Source organism: Sminthopsis crassicaudata, chromosome 1 (assembly GCF_048593235.1).
Source record: "Sminthopsis crassicaudata isolate SCR6 chromosome 1, ASM4859323v1, whole genome shotgun sequence".
NCBI lineage: Eukaryota > Metazoa > Chordata > Mammalia > Dasyuromorphia > Dasyuridae > Sminthopsis > Sminthopsis crassicaudata.
This window is the reverse complement of record NC_133617.1, coordinates 297192839-297211012: the sequence shown is the minus strand read 5'-3', so window position 1 is coordinate 297211012 and position 18174 is coordinate 297192839. Positions and strand designations below refer to the sequence as shown.

At 32.1% G+C, this 18174-nt stretch overlaps 1 protein-coding gene and 1 long non-coding RNA gene across 2 annotated transcripts in view; both read right to left on the bottom strand.

Annotated features, from left to right (window-relative positions):
* The window catches only part of RALYL (RALY RNA binding protein like), a 758144-nt gene that overhangs the window by 708482 nt on the left and 31488 nt on the right, over positions 1-18174 (bottom strand).
* LOC141549432 (uncharacterized) lies at positions 5734-14358 on the bottom strand. The gene is made up of 2 exons (XR_012484356.1): positions 9700-14358; positions 5734-9032 (listed from the first exon to the last, which is right to left on the bottom strand). It is a non-coding gene; the product is annotated as an uncharacterized LOC141549432 (long non-coding RNA).

The window sequence follows — 18174 nt, the reverse complement described above, 5'->3', positions numbered from 1 at the left end:
AATAATTAAACTATTTTCCAGTATATGTCTTTTTATTTTATATTGTTCCTCTTCATGCCCACAATTCTATGAGAGTCAAATGGTCTGCCAACTAATCTTCATATACAACATTCAATCTTCTGCCTCCATAGCTCAACACAAGTAGTCTCTGAAGTCTGGAATTATTCCTTCATTCTTTTACTCCTAGAATCCAAAGTTTCCTCCCAGGCACATCTTTGCTCTTTGCCCAGATTATTAGCATTCTTTTTTAAAATTATCGTGTTTCTGTGTAGCACCTTAATTCTTTGAAGAACTTTAAAATTCTTTGAAGTCAAGGAAGACAATGACTATTTTGTGTATATTTTTGCATTGACAGCATCTTAGAAGGCAACAAGTAAATGAACTGAATTGAATGGGAAATTACTAAATAGATGAAATCAGATCTCTTTCCATTCTAACAAAATTTTCATCCAGAAAAACTTGAAGGCTGGGCTGCCTTTAGCAGTACTGATACTTAGTGTTTTACATCCATTATCTCATGTGAGCTTTACAGAAAACCTTTGAGATAGGTAAGCATAACTAATTCCATCTTATAGGTGAGGACACTTGAGTATCCAAAGAAGTTATGTGACTCATTCATAGTCACTAGGCAAGAAATTGTCAAAGGTGAAATTTACAGTACCTGACTGCAGGTCCAGTATACTGTCAATTTTTTTCACAATGCTTATTATTAAAATGAAATGTCCTTTCCCAAACTCATTGTTTATAAACATCAAATACCTATATTTCCATTTCCAGATTATGAACATGGTGAATATAAAGGAATTTACATTTTCTTAATGGAATTTTGATCACTTTCTTAAATTTTATTAATTAGTTTCATGATATCATTACAATCTTTAACCTTGTGATGTTTTCTTTATACCTATAATTCAATCCCTAAAAAGATGAGTATAATGTGCTCATTTTTAAAAAAAATACAGAATGAATATGTGTCCCAAAGTACTTTGGGGAGATCAAGAGACCTTCAGGAGACATTCGCAATATAAAACAATAATTACAGTTCACTGACTCATTTTTTAAAATTGATTTTATTTTTAATTTATACAATTATACAATTAAAATAAGCATATCCTAACAGTATAATATAAAAGATTACTGCACATGGAATTGCAAATTAATTATGTACAATTTGCTATTCCTTTAAAATATATAATAAAGTTCTGACATATTCTTTTCTTCCCCAAACATATCAGATGATGACCATTAGCACAAATAGTTATGTAAAGATAAAATTATTCTAAACATACTTTTACTTATCATAACTTATCAGTCCTTTCTCTGGATAAGGATAGTCTTTCTCTGAATGCAGATAGTCTTTTTTTCATATGCCCTTTCTAGTTTATTTGGGTATTGATAATAAATAAAATGACATTTATTCAAAGTTGTTCTTAAAACAGTAATGCTAGACGGTGTAGTGGGTATAACCTGGAATCAGTTCAAATCCAGTCTCACATACTTAAGATAAACTGTGTTTTACCCCAAGCAAGTCACTTAACCCCAATTGCCTCACTAAAACAAACAAACAAACAAAATTGGGAGTCATTTATGCTATCTAGTCAGTCACATAATCTCTTTTGTTTACCCACTTTGTAAGAAATTACTTTATTTTTAAAAATTTTATTTTCTAGTACATTTATTTTTTTCCTAAAATGATCCACATAATTCTTTCCTAAATCATTTCAACTGTCATCCTTAGACATCACCCTACAAACTGTTCAGTGGCAAGAAAACAAAACAATAAACTTTTATACCTTACATATTTTAGTCCCTTACCAATATATGAATCAAATTCAATATTTCCTATATTGCCCAGAAGTGAACCTTGAACATAGCAGGTATTCATTAAATATTTAATGTTTGATCCTTGAGGGCTATTTTCAAATTACTTATATGTGAAAGTGAATTATTTTTGATATTTTAACTATCAGCTACTAGTTTTGTAAAATATGCATACATACAGATGTGCTTACATATATATATAGTTATGCACATAAATATACACACATTAATACATATTGAGTAGTGGCAATGTATAAAATAACATTGTGAAACAAAACAAAACAAAAAAAAAAACCCACCTTTTTTGCCACATTGGATTAAAAATAACTAAAAGAGAATTCAATTCAACAGCAAACAGCATTTGCATGTACTATTTCCTACTCTTTTAAAGTTTCTAGGGGATAAAATATTCTACAGAGTAAATATAATACGTATAATGTAAAATAGGAATGAAGACAAGCAGACATGGTGGGATGAAGGGAAGTTAATATATACCAAAAAACTCAAAGCGAGATGAGATGATTATTTTGTTGTAAGTAGGTAGAACAATGTATAGAATGACAGATGAGTCAGGAAAACTAAATTTCAAATTCTGCCTTAAACATTACCTGTACCTGGACATGTCACAAATTCTTTTAGTCTCACTTTTTTCATATGTAAAATAGGGATAATAATATTGTCTATCTCATTGAATTGTTGAGAAGATCAAAGGAAGTTTACTCTTCAAGCCTTAAAGTGTTATATATTAGCTTTATTATTATTATTATAATTATTATTAAGGAAAAGCTTTAGATTAGAAATCACAAAACCTGAGTTTGCAGCCCAGAGTTCAAATTCTCTAAAAAGACAGACTAGGCTAATTCATGCCTTTTGCTTCCTGACATTTTCCTTTGAGATAATGATTTAGTAATAATAGGTAGCTTAGATCTAAGATGGATAAATACTGAGACATGGTAAAATGTGCGATTATCTCCAGTGTATGTATATGCACAACACACATACACTCTGTAAGTGTGAAAACATATGTATGCATATATCTATATGTATAAATATTCAAAAAATTAACTCAGAAGAACATATAACTTTGAGAAGAACAAAAAATGTGAAAATATGTTATTCTTTCTTATTAGTTGATTTAACTGAAAGGGGTGATCAATTCATCACAGTATAGAAAGATCTCCACTCTTTCATGTCACATATCATTATCTTCTATTGATACATATCATCATTATAATTATTTGTATGCAGAATTACAAAATCAAAGATTTTAAAATTGGAAGAGACCCTAAACCTCATCAACTTGAAGAGCCACATCTTTAAAGATAAGAAAGTTCAGGTCTGAGAAGTTGTTCAATTTGCTGAATATCTTGTAGATGATAAGGGGTGGAGCCCAGATTCAAATTCAGGTCTTCTTATTCTAACCCCAGGGTTCTGTCTATATAACAGTGTTCTACTTCTCCCATTTATATCAGAAGAATTAGTTTTAAGATTTAATTTCCTTAATTATTTCTATAATTATTTTTCTTTATTATGTATGTATTAAACTGTATTATAATTTTCATTCAAGATTAATGAATTTTTAAAATGTATTTTATAATGGCAGTGGAATTTCTCCCTGGAATTAATTAAGGAATAATCTTTATCACTTTATATTCTGTAAAGCAATAAAAGGTCCCTTAGATTACTTACTATTATTATTACTGTCAAAGTAAAACTAAGGTGTTTAATGAATCTCAAAGCCCATTTACTGCAAAACAATAGATTATTATTATGATATACTAAACCATAACATGATAAATAAATAAAACAATATTTATTTCTCCTATGTTTGGTAATTAATATAATTCCCTATATTTTCAGTTGTATATATATATTTAAGACCTAAGATGATAAAAAACAAATAGAATCACAGAATCTTAGAGCTCGAAAAGACCTAAGGAGTTTATTAATAAAATTCTAACTTATAATATTTCCAAAAAGTGCCTGGTCAGTCTGGTTGATTAGCTCTCGTGAGAAGGGCACCATTCCTGAAGAAGATCATAATATTTTTGTTGTTTAGTTGCTTTCATGTGTGTCTGACTCTTCCTGACCCTGTCTGAGTTTTCTAGGCAGGGAAATTGGAGTGGTTTGTCATTTCCTTTTCTAGTTCACTTTACAGATGGGAAACTGAGGCAAACAAGGTTAAGCAACTTGTTCAGGATATGCCCAGTAAATGATTGAGGCTGGTTTTGAACTCTGGTCTTCTTGACTCCAAACCTGGCATTCTAACCATTCCAAGCCTAGCTGCCCCCAGTACATTTCTAAAATTGCTATGTATATATATTAAGCAAAAATCTTCCTACCTTGAGTCTCTATCCATTGCTCATAATTCTGTCCTTTGGGGACAGTACAAATCACAAATCTGTTAATAGTTTTGACTATTAAATTAAAAATTTCAATGATTTTTGGAACCAAGTGCAAAATTACTTCTATGAATTTTAATTTATTAGATTTGGTCCATGAACCTAGCCTGAAATCTTTAAATTCTGATTTTTGATATCTAATGATCTAATTTATTCATCCTGGCTTTGTGCCATATTTACATTTATTAAGAATGTCATCTATGCCTTTGTACAAGTTACTTATTAAAATTTTAAATAGAAAAAAAAGACAATCAAACTTGTGGCACACTAACATCTAGCCATGGCACTAATTCACTAAGTAACTTTTTTGGAGTTAAGTCATTCAACTAGTTCTCTATCTCAACTGCATAATCAGCCCATATATATTCCAACTTGTAGAAAATGATATATATTGAAATACACTTTCAAATGCCTTATTGAAATACAGGCATATTATTTCTGACATTTCTTCATTGTACATTCTAATAATGCATTCACAAAAAATGTTCAGGATTTTTCTCTAACTTGACTTCTTGATGATTCCATGTATTCTTACCCTCATTTCTCTTTTTAATTACTCAGAGACTATTTTAATGATTTCTGTAATGTTCCCACGAGTTTAAGCCAATCCAAGTTAAAAATTTGAAGAAAACTACTGCTTTTGAAAATGAGGACACTTTTTTTTTTTTAACTGTTTCCAATCATACAGAATCTTTCCTATTCTTATTTTTTTTTTTTCAAACACAACCAATAACAACTCAGTAATCCCATCAATAAAGTCACTTCTGAATCCTGAGATAGAGTTTTGTGGGCCTGGAGACTTGAATTTATTAAGTACTAGTTAGCATTCTTGGGCCTCAGCCCATCAAGTCTATATCATACATAGAAAACTGTGTTTATCTCTTAATGTAAAAGATTCCTTGTTCACTTTTTTGTTATTCTTTTTATTTCTCTTATTCCAGGCATTTATGTGTGTCAGAGATTGAGTATCATTACAACACCTTTTCCCAGTTTTTATCTCCTGTAAATTAAAGGGCATCTTCCCTATTACTCTTTTCCCACTTTTGTTCCTATTATACTCTGGTGTTTTTCTTAGGGGATGAACTTGGGGAGTTTTCTCACTGGTCCTTTATTTTATATCTAAAATTCTCTTGCTAGATCCAGAAGTCTCCAGGAAAACGTACCTTTCTCTATCTCTATATTGCATTCCTAAAAGCCTTGAATTCAAGCCATTACTCAGAGACCTAAATTCTTCTTACTTACTTCTTCAAAGTCAGCATACACTATTGGAGTTCCCTTTGCGTTCTCTGATTTTTCTTCTGGCTTTTACAGGAATATTTCCTTCTCATCAAAAGAAGTAAGAGAAAAAAGAAATATTTTTCTATGCATTTCATTTTCCTTTAGTAGAAACACCCATCTACATATGTGCATATTTGGTTCTAAAAGAAACACAAATATAGTACAGACTGCTCTAATCATTTCAATATCTCCTTGTTTTCCATACTTGCTGAAAATATGATGTCATCAGTCCTCTGTGGCTATGGGTACAGCTAATTCTCACAGGTTGTTGTTTTTTTTTTTTTTCTTCAGCAAACTAACTTTTTTTCAGGATGATGGGGAATGTTTATTCTTTTATTATATGTATTCTTATATGAGGGATCTTTTCTGTAGTGTTTCCCCCTCCCAGATTTTTCTATCTCTTCCACCCTCAACTTATTCCCCATTTTCTGGCACGTCTATTCCAAGTAAATCTCATGTGCATTTAACAGATTATTGCCAAATCCCTAAAGCAAAAAACAGCTATAAAAAGGTTCTGTGTGAAGGGAGATCTTTTGAAGAAATCCATCTGTTCTATCTTCTCATTACTGGTCAGATACTTAGTTGCTTTATGTAAAAACCTTGCTTCTTTTCTATGCTATCATTTTTGAAAGTATAAATAATTTGTGTATTTAAAAAGGCAGTATTTACAGTAATATTTCTTGTGACTAAACGTAAAAGAAAAAAAAAAACCTGTCTTGGAAAGAAAAATGAATTCGAAAAACTAGATGAAGGTATCAGTAAAGGATTAAGGATTTGCAAATTATATTTGATTTTGATGAGATGTAGTTTATGCAAATTATCATTCTAATTAATTTAATTGCATGAAGCTCATTACAACCTATTTGTCCTTTATATATCTTTGGTAGAATCAAGTCAGTTGCTGAATGTCATCACCTCAGGAAAATATAATGTTGATTAAAATTAGTTATTGTTACCACTGGCAGGTCTGTCTACAAGCATAAACTCATTTGAATGTCTATGAAATTTCTCTTTCCATCTCCTACCTTTCTCTTCCTAATCTCCAGAACCAAATGTCCAATTCCTAGTGGAGTTAGAGATAAAAAGTAACCTTTATATAGCATTCTAAAGTTTGCAAGCCACTTCACATAAAATCATCTCATTTGTTTATCACAACACGTCTGTGAGAAAGAGGCCATTATTCCCATGTTGCAGATAATGAGACTGATGTCTATAGAGGTAAATGACTTGACCTGGGCCATAAGCAGTAATTGTTTGGAGTAATCTACTTAATCTACTACTTCTTCTAGCTATTCTACTAATATTTCAAAATCAGTATGTTCAAAACCCAAACTTAATGGCTTTCTGTCTTTAAAAAAAAAAAAAAATCTTCTTCCCTTTTATTCTGTAAATTAAGGAATCCAGTTTTCTAATCACTCAAACATGAATATCTCTATTCCCTGCCTTTTATCTAGGCTATTACAACTATTTTATATTCTGGTCTCCACAATTCCAGCTTCTCCCTACTCCAAAGCATACTATGTATGCACCAAAGATTGTTAAAATATTTTTTATTGTATTATATCAGTCTTGTGTTTGCATTTGTCCAATATATCTATAAAGTTCTTCCAGATACTTCTTCAGCTATAACTAATATGTTTCTCTTCTTAAATCCCATCTTTTGTTCTTTCTTATGAATTTTATCTTACAGAATCTCAAAATTAGAAATTTGACTTAAAAATTCAGGGATTCTGAGCCTATGGTTTGTTCAAGGTCACATGCTAAGAAATGGCAGCACCAAGGCTAGACCTTTGGTCATCATCAGACTCCAAGTTTTTCCAGGCTGCCCCTCCTCTTTATTCTACAAAGGTTCACAGACAAGAAAATACCAGGATAAATAAAAAATAAATTAAAAAGTGCTTTGGCTACAACAATTGGAATAATTTTTATGCCTTATCTTTATCCTCTCTCTGTGCCTTTGTTCACATCATCTCCTAAACCTGGAATAAATCCCACACTCCTCTCCATCTGTTAAAGTTCTAACTTCTTTTGAGAGTTTCCTTCAAGGCTTGGCTCAGATGCCAATTCTTCCAAGAAGACAGTGTGCCAACCCCTCCCATTTATCCTTGATGTCTTCTTCTCAAATTTCTTACAGCACAGTTCTGATCTTTCACCTAAAGCATTTTATTCTATGTTGTAATTCAATGTGAACAAACTTTTTTCTTTCTAGTAGATTGTAAACTCCATGGGAATAAGATCTATGCAGAATCTACTTATCAAATGGGCTAACTTTGCAAACGTTAAAATTCTATATAAATGTTAGTTATTATCATCATCATCATCATCTGTAAGCCTTATAGGACTTTAAGAAATGTTTGTTGAATTCAATAGAATTCTTCAAGAAAGTCCATATCTTCATTTTATATGTTCAAATATACAAACATTGATCAGAAGAGTAGGTGCTAATTAGAACTTCAACTGGTCTTGTAGTAACATACATCTGTGAAACTAAAATGTTCCTAAAGTCAAAGGTACATGAGATCACTGCTGAATCATAATGGCAGTGTCATCTTATAGTTTAACTAACTGGAACATTCTTTTTAAATGGAGACAGAAATGGAAAAGAAAATGTAATTAAGGATAGCTCTACATTGATGAAATTAATTAAATGTTAGTAGAAGAATCATGTAATCAGAGCCTCTATCAGAAGAGAATTTTGTATTTTACTATTAGGAAAGAGTGAAATATTCTCTAAAAAAAAGTTAACTGTCAACTTTCTGGGGACAGAGCCAAGGTGACTGAGTAAAGGCAGGAGGAACTTGTCCAACCTTTCCTCCAAATTGTTCCTGACTGGGCTAACCTCTGAATCAACAGCAGTACTGGTGGCTTCTAGACTTATCAGCTCAGAGATATCAAAGTGGAGCTTGGATGGTGAGCAGAAAAGGTCTATAGAATCAGAATGGGACCCTAGCATGCAAATCCAATGCAGACCAGCCTCAGCTCCAGTCCAGATGCCAGTGTGAGCAAAGTGGGACCTTTGAATCAGCAGCAATGCTGAAAGCTTCTGGACCTCTCAGCTTAGGGATGGCAGAGAGGACTCAGAAGGTCAGTGGAGAGGGTTTATGGCAATGGATTGAGAGTCTGGTGTGCAATCTCTAGCAATCCCAATCAGCTGAGCCCCAGTTCTGGCCAGCACAAGAGATCTTACAGCTACAGTGGGGCAGGGACACATTTAACAGCTCCAGAGCAGAAAAGAGTACTTATGGTCAGATTCTTGGAAGGATTTCTAAAAACATCTGCACAAAACCCTTGAAGTTTGGGACAGTGCACCCTCCACCCTAGAAACACAGCATACTTTAATAATAAAGAGTTTAAAGTAGAATAATAGGTGAGGAAAATGAAAAGACAAAAAAAAAAAAGTTTCTGACCATCAAAAGTTATTATGGTGACAAAGAGGATCAAAACACACATTCAGAACATAATAACAAAATCAAAGCTCCTACATCCAAAGCCTCTAAGAAAAATAAAAATTGGTCTCAGGCCATGGAAGAGCTTAAAAAAGGACTTGGAAATCAAATAAGAGAGATAGAGGAAAAAATGGGGAAAAATTGAGAGAGGTAAATAAAAAATTTAATGAGCAGAAGAAAGCAAAATTGGCCAATTGGGAAAGGAGGTACAAAAGGCCACTGAAAAAAACAATTCCTTAAAAAATAGAATTGAGTAAATGAAAGTTAATGACTCTATGAGAAATCAAGATATAAAAAAGTAAAACCAAAAAAATTGAAAAAAATGTGAAATATCTCATTGGAAAAACAAAATAGATTCAGGAGAGATCATTTAAAAATTATTGGTCTCCCTGATAGTCATGATCAAAAAAATAGCCTATATATCATCTTTCAAGAAATTATCAAGGGGGGCAGCTAGGTGGCGCAGTGGATAGAGCACCAGCCTTGAATTCAGGAGGACTGGAGTTCAAATCTGGTCTCAGACACTTAACACTTCCTAGCTAGGTCACACAGACCCTGGGCAAGTCACTTAACCCCAGCCTAAAAGTTAAAAAAAAAAAAAAAAAGAAAGAAAGAAAGAAAGAAAGAAATTATCAAGGAAAACTGAACTGGTATTCTAGAATCTGAGGATAAAATAGAAATTGAAAGAATCCACCAATCACCTCCTGAAAGAGATCCCCACCTCCTGAAAGAGATCTCAAAATGAAAACTACCAGGAATATTATAGGCAAATTCTGGAACTCCCAGGACAAGGAGAAAATATTGCAAGCATCCAGAAAGAAACAATTCAAATGTAGTGGAGCCATAGTCAAGATAACACAAGATTTAACATCTTCTACATTAAAGGACCAAAGGACTTGGAATATGTTCTGGAGAGCAGGGGAGCTTGGACTGCAACCAAGAATTATCTACCCAGCAAAACTGAGTATAATCCTTCAGAAGAAAAGATGGTCATTCAATGAAACAAAAGATTTTCAAGCACTCATGATGAAAAGACCAGAGCTGAATGGAAAATCTAATTTTCAAATATAGGACTCTGGAGAAGCATAAGAAGGTAATCAGGAAAGTGATATTTTAAGGGACTTAATAAAATTTATCTGTTTACATTCCTATATGGGAGGATGATGTTATGGAAATTTTTTTGCATAATGTCACATGTGGTTTCTAAATTGTGGGTGGGGATAAGGGAGAGAATCTAGAACTCAAAAATCTTAAAATAAAAAATGTTTTAAATGTAACTAGGGAAAATATTAAATAAATAAAATAAATTGAAAAAAAATACCTATAAAGCCAGAACATCCAAACCAATTTGCCTATGATGATTTCTTTTTGTCTGCAATATTTGAAGCCTCTTTGCTTCTGACTGGGCTAATCTCTGAATCAACAGCAATACTGCTGGCTTCATTTTATAAAATGTCTAATATAAATCTTTCCAGAAAGTTTCCTAAAAGGTCCCAGATTTCTTTACACTGAGCAATTATTTAAAAAGTAAATATGTTATAGAAGATTTGGATATAAATATAATTCCTCCTATTATAGTCTATCAGATATTTCTGGTTTCTCAAATTCATTTCTAACTTTGGAGGATGCCTGTTTCAGAGAAATTAAGAAGCAAACTATTTGAAAGGATAATTTATACTATGCAATTATAAACTTTTCGCATATATTCTAAATATATTTCAGAATGTGTCTTTAACATATAGGAACAATCATGAGAAAAGTAAAGGAGGGGGAAAAAAACAATATTACTTGCCAATTATTTCACAATCATTTAATTAACCAGGTTTTTTTTTTTTTTTTTTTTTTTAAGGTTAAGCAATGAGAATACAAAAAACATAAAAAAAAAAACTGTCACAAACCTCAAGAAACGTACATTCTCCTCAATGATGAGGTATAACATGACTTTGAGAAAGGCTCAGGAACTAAACTCTGAGTACTGAATATTTTCTCAGCAAGGAGTTTATATTACCAGTTCCACACTTTCATAGTGATTTCAGTGCCTTCATTAATTTACTATGTATGTAATTCTCTTAAATTTTTCCTTAAATAATACACATTTTTCTTTGTAAGCAATTTACTGGCACATAGAATCAATAAATATGTTTTAGTGCCTAGAGTAAGAAAATTAAATGCCATATATTAAAAATAATTTTTACCTGAAACTTTGAAAATCACATTTTTTCCCCCTTTGGAGAAATATAGCAGCAAAAAAATAATAAAATTACTCAGTTTATGAAATTTAGTTATATTTCACATAACTTCAAGGATCCATGATTTAATGAGCATGGATACTTTCTTCAGAGGGGCTGAAAGATAGGTCCCTAATATTCATGAGTCCTTACATCTGGAAAAAATATCAGTAATGTCCAGTCATCTCAAGATGAGCCTCTCAGAACTTAAGCAGGCAGAGCTTCAGATAAAAGGTAGAAAAACAGTAGCCATTTTCATATTTGGGTTCTTTTGGTTTAATTCAACCTGCTAGAAAATATACTTTGCTCTAATTATTCTTAGTCAATTTGGTTTGAGAAATATTTATTAAAAGCCAACCAGATGAATAACATTGTTGTGTATTTTTTGTCTTGGGCCCCTCATCCTGTTTTCCTGTTACATTTTAGACATGGGGTTTTAGGTCTTGTTCTCCCACCTTGTTTTCTCACTCTTTCGTTATGCCAACATTGAGCTTTCAGATGCCCTACTTGACCACATTGAAAGCACTGATGAGTTTCTTTTTGCTGTCCTGCCTCAGTTTCCCTAAATTGTTCTGCCTCAATTCCCCTAATTGTTCTGCCTTAATCCCCCTGGTTCCAATCCCCCTTTCCTGTTCATTAGGGCTGAGATAATTAGGGCTGTAAAGATCTGGCCACTCTGGCATTCCAAAAGATAAAACTCCAGATGCCCTAGCTCAGATACCTAATTGGCATCCTCTACCTCTATCTCTCCAGACTTCCTGATTCTAGTTTGACTAACCCTTTAACTCCAAATTTGTAGGAATTTATGGTCCTCAAGCCCCCCACCCAGTCAGAACCAGATTGATGGTCCATCCCAGGAAATTCCAGCTCTTAGTGTTTGGACTCCACCCCTTGCCTTTGTCTACCCTGATCTCTGGAGCCATATATAAATCATTAGAATCTCACATTTGATACTGATGCTGAATGCTTTAATATGTCAGCCCTGGAACCAAAATGGATCCTTTGGTCCCAGACAATCTCTCCCTCTCAGAAATCCAAATAAAATATTAAAAACTCTCCAATCTCTATCTTGCCTCAGTCTCTCTGGCATCACAATACTGGGCTGGATTTTGGTCCCCTACACAAAATGTAGAAGTTACAATCCCTGCCATCAAATAGTTTTGATTTTAAGAGGAGAGTGAATATAATATGTACTCAGATTAAAAACAAACAAACAAAAAAAAAAAACCCTACATACACAAGGTAATTTGAATTGTGAAAAATAATTGATAAATAGGGGCCATTAGGGAGGCTAACCCACCAAAAATCAAATATATATTGAGACTTAAGAGAAGATAAAGATTCTGTCAGGAGGAGGAAACAGGATAAAACTTCAGTGGAATTATATATTAGTATTTTTAAATATAATATATTGAATTTTTTTTGCCACTTAAAAATAAATATCAAAAAACAAATATTCATTTTATACACTTAAAATTAAATGGAATGAGGAAAAAAAATTACAGAAGAAATTCTGACCTTTCATTCATGCCCTGAATGATGTGCAATATAAAATACTAAGTTCCATTATAATCAGTTTTTATAATATATCATACTTAATAGTTTTCTGATTTTCAAAACCCTTTTTGAGCTTGGTCTTGCATGATCTGAGATCAATTCATATTTTTCTTGGAAGCTTTGGATGTGGGAGTTTTGACTTTGTTAGCTTCATTTGAGTGTGTATTCTGATTTTCTTGTTACCACAGTAACTTTTTATAGTTATTTTGTTGTTGTTTGCTCATCTTCCCAGCCTAATTACTTGACTTTTAACTCTTTGTTAAGTAGGGGTTTGCTTTCAGGTGAAGGGTGCACTGTTCCAAAGTGTATTGTGCAGCTGCTTTCAGGGACACTTCTATTTTCAATTCTTCCGAGGTGTATCATCTAAGGAGAAGTGTTTACTCCTCTCCTGGCCTATGCTCTATTCTGGGAATGACTGCAAGCACTCTTTTCTGCTTTGGAAGGGTTCCTGCTTCACTATGGTCACCAGATATGCTAGTGCTCCTACTCACCCTGGGAGTATTACTCAGGCTACTGTAGTAATAGGACTTGAGACCTGGATATCAGTAAGGGTAAGTCAAAAATTTTGCTAGTCCTAGGAAATGATCCCTGTAATCTCTTTTTGACTAGTTCTGACCCCCTTACAGTCTGTGGGCTGAAAGCTCAAGAAGCAGGCATTGTCATTGCTGATTCAGTGGTTCCCAAGGCCTACTTCTGGTTTGCTGGAGCCTGGTCCATGATACAAAATACAACTTTGCTTCACTCTTACCCAGTGCAAAAGACTTTCCTACTGATATTCTAAGTTGTCTCAGGCTGGAAAACTGTTTTATACCATTTTCATGTAGGTTCTGCTGTTCTAGAATTTGTTTAGTCTTTATTTAAAGGTATTTAGAGGGGTTTGGGAGAAAGTTCAGGTTGAGTCCTCTACCTCTCCTCTGTCTCTTGCCTCTATCTCTACATTTAGTAGTTCTTCAAGGGCCTTGTTCATGAAAAAATGTGAGACTGGTAGTCATAAAGCATCCTTATCCTATTATATTATTACTGTCATGTTTATATGCATAGAGAGAAAGATTTTGATATAATACGTTTTTGGTTATAATGACAAAAAATAATATGATTCCTGCCCTCAGATAGTCTTCTAACTTCTGGGACCATACTAATTCTTCATATATAAATTATCATTTATCATAATTCATGGTTGATTTACATGCTACACAATTTACTTTGCCTTATCTCGTCCACCCAAGGGTGACAACTGCAGTATGACCTAGTTTAGTATATTCTCTACAGTAATTGGCTAATGTATGAGTTACAGGTTGTAACAATTGATAACAAATGAGGTATTGCAGCCATAGCAGAACAAATTAGAGGCAAAGCAAATTGAAAAGTGTCAACTCTTTAAGAAAAAAAAAGAGTACTAATTATTGGAAGAGAGCTATGTTAATTGCTTTTAAAAATATATATTTTTTATATTTTGGGCAAAAAACCCTAACAAACTTCCATAGAAGTTAATTAAAACTCTCCTGTCAGAGTTGGAAAGAGAGGCTTATGTTATAGAAGTTATTAGGTGATAAAACTAATCAAAAATCAAATCTTATAAAAGTAGATATAGTATTAAAATGCATGAATATAGTTAATTTACATGAACTAAAATACTCTGATATTAAGAACTGAAATGTAAATATATAATTGAGATTAATTAATTACTGTGAAAAATACTGGGGTAAATTTTTTTTCATTTTTAATGAAATAATTTGGAAAGAATATGCTGATTTTGTTGATGCTTTAAGATATGACCCAAAAGACATGAATTTAGAAAAGATTTTTAAAAAATAATTGCTAATTCCAAAAAATTAGAAAAGGGGAAAAGGTAATCATTTTTTAAAGAATTGTTTTATAAACATCTTTTAAGCAGGAATTATGTAATTTAAACCAAAAAATAAAAAAGATATATAATGTATGCAATAATTTTCTACTGTGATGCAATAAGGCAGATGCAATTTATAGTTCAGTATTTTAAGAATTACTTTAGAAGAAAAAAATTAACATAATTTATGACTTATTTAATAAGCAGTTATTTTAATGACAAAATAATAGATTATTTTTAGTTTTTTAAATGTGAAAATTAAATTTCTATTATTTTTCCTATATAACATTTTCTTCTCTAAATATCTAAATTTGAATGATGATCTTGTGATTTATTAAAAAAACCACTGTTCGAAACTTAAAAAAATAAACTTAAGTATAATTTTAGAAATGCCTTTCAATTTCTTTGATGGATCATAGTAATTCTAAGAGATTATGTTGTTCAACTTCTCTTGCAATGCATGAAGTACCTAAGTAACTTTCAGTTTAGGAGGACTTAAAAGAAAAGAAAGAGGAAAACATGCCCAATGTATCTTTGCAAAAATAAAAGAATGACAATAAATTTGCTTCTGACAATCAGGCTTATCCAAATTATCATTAGTAGATATTAGTAGCTCTCTTTAGTCTTATCTTGCCCTTATTTTTACTGATTTATTTATTTATTTATTTATTTATTTTGCTTTCTGGACAGCACTTTTGCCCTAAATCTCCATTATTTGCCCTTGCTTACTTTGTTCACTTTTAAGTCATCATCAACTTTCATCATCTTATTGACATCACTGTCCATTCCACATTTATTTTTCCTTTTTTGTTTTTAACAATATTTAATTTTTTCAAATGTATATTTTCAACATTAATTTTTGTGAAAATTTGCATTCCAAATTTTTCTCCTTTCCTTCCTTAATCTCCTCCTTCTCCAAGACAGCAAGCAATCTGATATTTTAAATTTGTTTTGTTTTGTTTTTTTTTCCCAATGGACATTTTCAGATTGGCTAAATTCTTTTATCTTAGTTTTCAAGTTATCCACAATAGGTCTTTTATGGTCACACAATGCTAATTCCACCTAATACTTTTTCAGGCAACTATGGGTAAAAATAATCTTTTGCCAACTGAAATCTTTCATTAAAAAAAATGACTTTAAGAAAAAAAAACACATTACATGAAAAACATCTTTCATAAAACTTGAATTGGCAACTTGGCCTCAAGGCAACAGCTGTCTTGCAGATAAAAACAATATTGGTTCTAGTTTTACAATTCCTAAGAATAAGACTCCTCTAGTATCCCACTGGTGGTGACAATTGCTATCTCCAAAGTAACAGTTACCCCTGTAAAAGGTTACTTGATCTTGCTCCTACTTAAAAAAAAAAAAAAAAAAAAAAAATGCTTCTTGCAGATGTGAGCAAAGGATACAGAATTTAGTTTATCAAATTAAGTTTTATACTATTTAATAACAATGGCAATATTAAAGTATTTGTGTTTTAACCTTAAAACAAGGAAGATATACAAATTGGAACAATGGCATATTAATTGAACTATAAGGCAGGTAGATTGTTTAGTGGAGTGCTAGGTCTGGAGTCAGGAAAACCAGGGATCAAATCAGTCCTCAGACACAATAGCTGGGCACGTCATTTAACCCTTTTTGCCTTAGCTTCCTCATCTGTAAAATGAGCAGGATAAGTTAATAATAAACTAGTGCCCTATCAACAATTGTAACAATAATGTGTTTATGACTCTCAAACTTTTCATTTGAGGAGGTTACCAGAGACCTCAATTCCTTGATTCAGTACTTACAAACTGATAAAAATAATTTTTCCACTGAATCTCAGTTACCTCATCTATAAAATGGAGATAACCATATATTTCCTGTTTAATCAAAAGATCTATGAGCATGGATTGATACAATATATAACAAACTCCCTTGAGATATATAGAACATGTCACTAATCTAGGGTATAATTAATACTACTGTTTCCATTGTTATCCTGGTGGGAAGTAATGCAGTATCATGGAAAAGGCACTGGCCCTGAACTCAAAAGACCTGAGGGTTCAGATTCTACCTCTTGAGATTTATTGCTTGTCCAACCTTAGTTAAGTTACTTAATTTCCCTGAACCTCAGCTTTCTACTCTGTAAAATGAGAAAAGAAGTTGACCTATATGTAATCCGGATGTATTAACCTATATGGCCAGATCATATTCAAAAGAAGATAGTAAAAAATATAATATAAAATATATATTAGGCCCTTCTCACCCCAGAGCCTGTGTTTCACAATATGCCATTGTAGTGAGCTGTTATCTGTGTGTGTGTGAGAGAGAGGCTGGTGACCTTGCACAACCCTTCATCACTTAAATCTAATTCACTTGCAAGTCATGGCTTCACCTCCCTGATGTTATGGCCCTCTTTGAGAATGAAGGACAAACATCAACATGCATGTATGTATATACAAATATATATATATATACAAATATATATATATATATATATATGTATGTATATATATACATAAATGTGTATGGATGCATACACACAGAGATGCACACAGACATACATAGGCACATTCAACTATGAGCACTAGACAAATGACTTTAGGACACACTAATCCACTAATGTGGATCTTTGCATACAGTAAATGCTTTAAACAAACTTCCTGAATTGAATAAAATGTGGAAATGCAGTGGTTAAGTCTCTTGACTGAAATTTTAAAATTCAATATAGTATTTCCTCAAAATACAAAAAAAAATCCAAACCTCTCTTATTTCCAGATGCTGCTTTGCAATACCAATGTAACTTGGATCAGATTTTTCTTTATGATAATATAACAAATTAGCATAAAGTGAATTATATAAATCTGTGATGCTACTACCTATCAGGACATACTGTGGGCATAGATATTTATTCAAAATAATTATTTTGCTAAAAATATACATTGAGCAACTATTCTTAGCAAAGTAAAAATAAACTGTGAATGATTCATTTTCTTGAATTTAAACAAGCTTTAAGCAGTATATAAAACCACAAATACATTCAGCTGGTACCTACGATTTTATTGTTAGAAGCAGCATGGTAAAGATCCAAAAGAGTCAATGTGTGACCGTGGTCAAGACATTTAACCTCAAAGGGCTCTTAATTTTGAAGTAATTCTTCAAAACTCTATGTTGGCTAAAATAGTAGATTTTTCTTGGTAGAGGGGGTTTACTGAGAATATCCTCTACCAAGGAAATCATTTACACATAATACAGCATTTATTATCCATAAAAATAATAAAGTAGATAATTTCAAATACTTGAAAATATAGTCTACAGAGTTTTGCAATGCATTACATCAATTCTCTCAAAATTGTGGCACACAGAAACTTGGTACTCTACAGAACAGAGGTTCTGTGAAAACTCTGACATAAATATTTCCCACAAGAATATTAAGTATGAAATTATGCACATTTCAAAATACTATAAGCAAAAATTTTCTTGCCTGAAAATGTGCTTATTGTCTCTTGCTTCAAAATTTTCATCCTTCCTTTCATGCTGGAAGTAGTTTATACCTAGGCCCTCCCAACACCACCTGTCCTTAGTTTCATTAATATATTTCATGGTCAAATTAT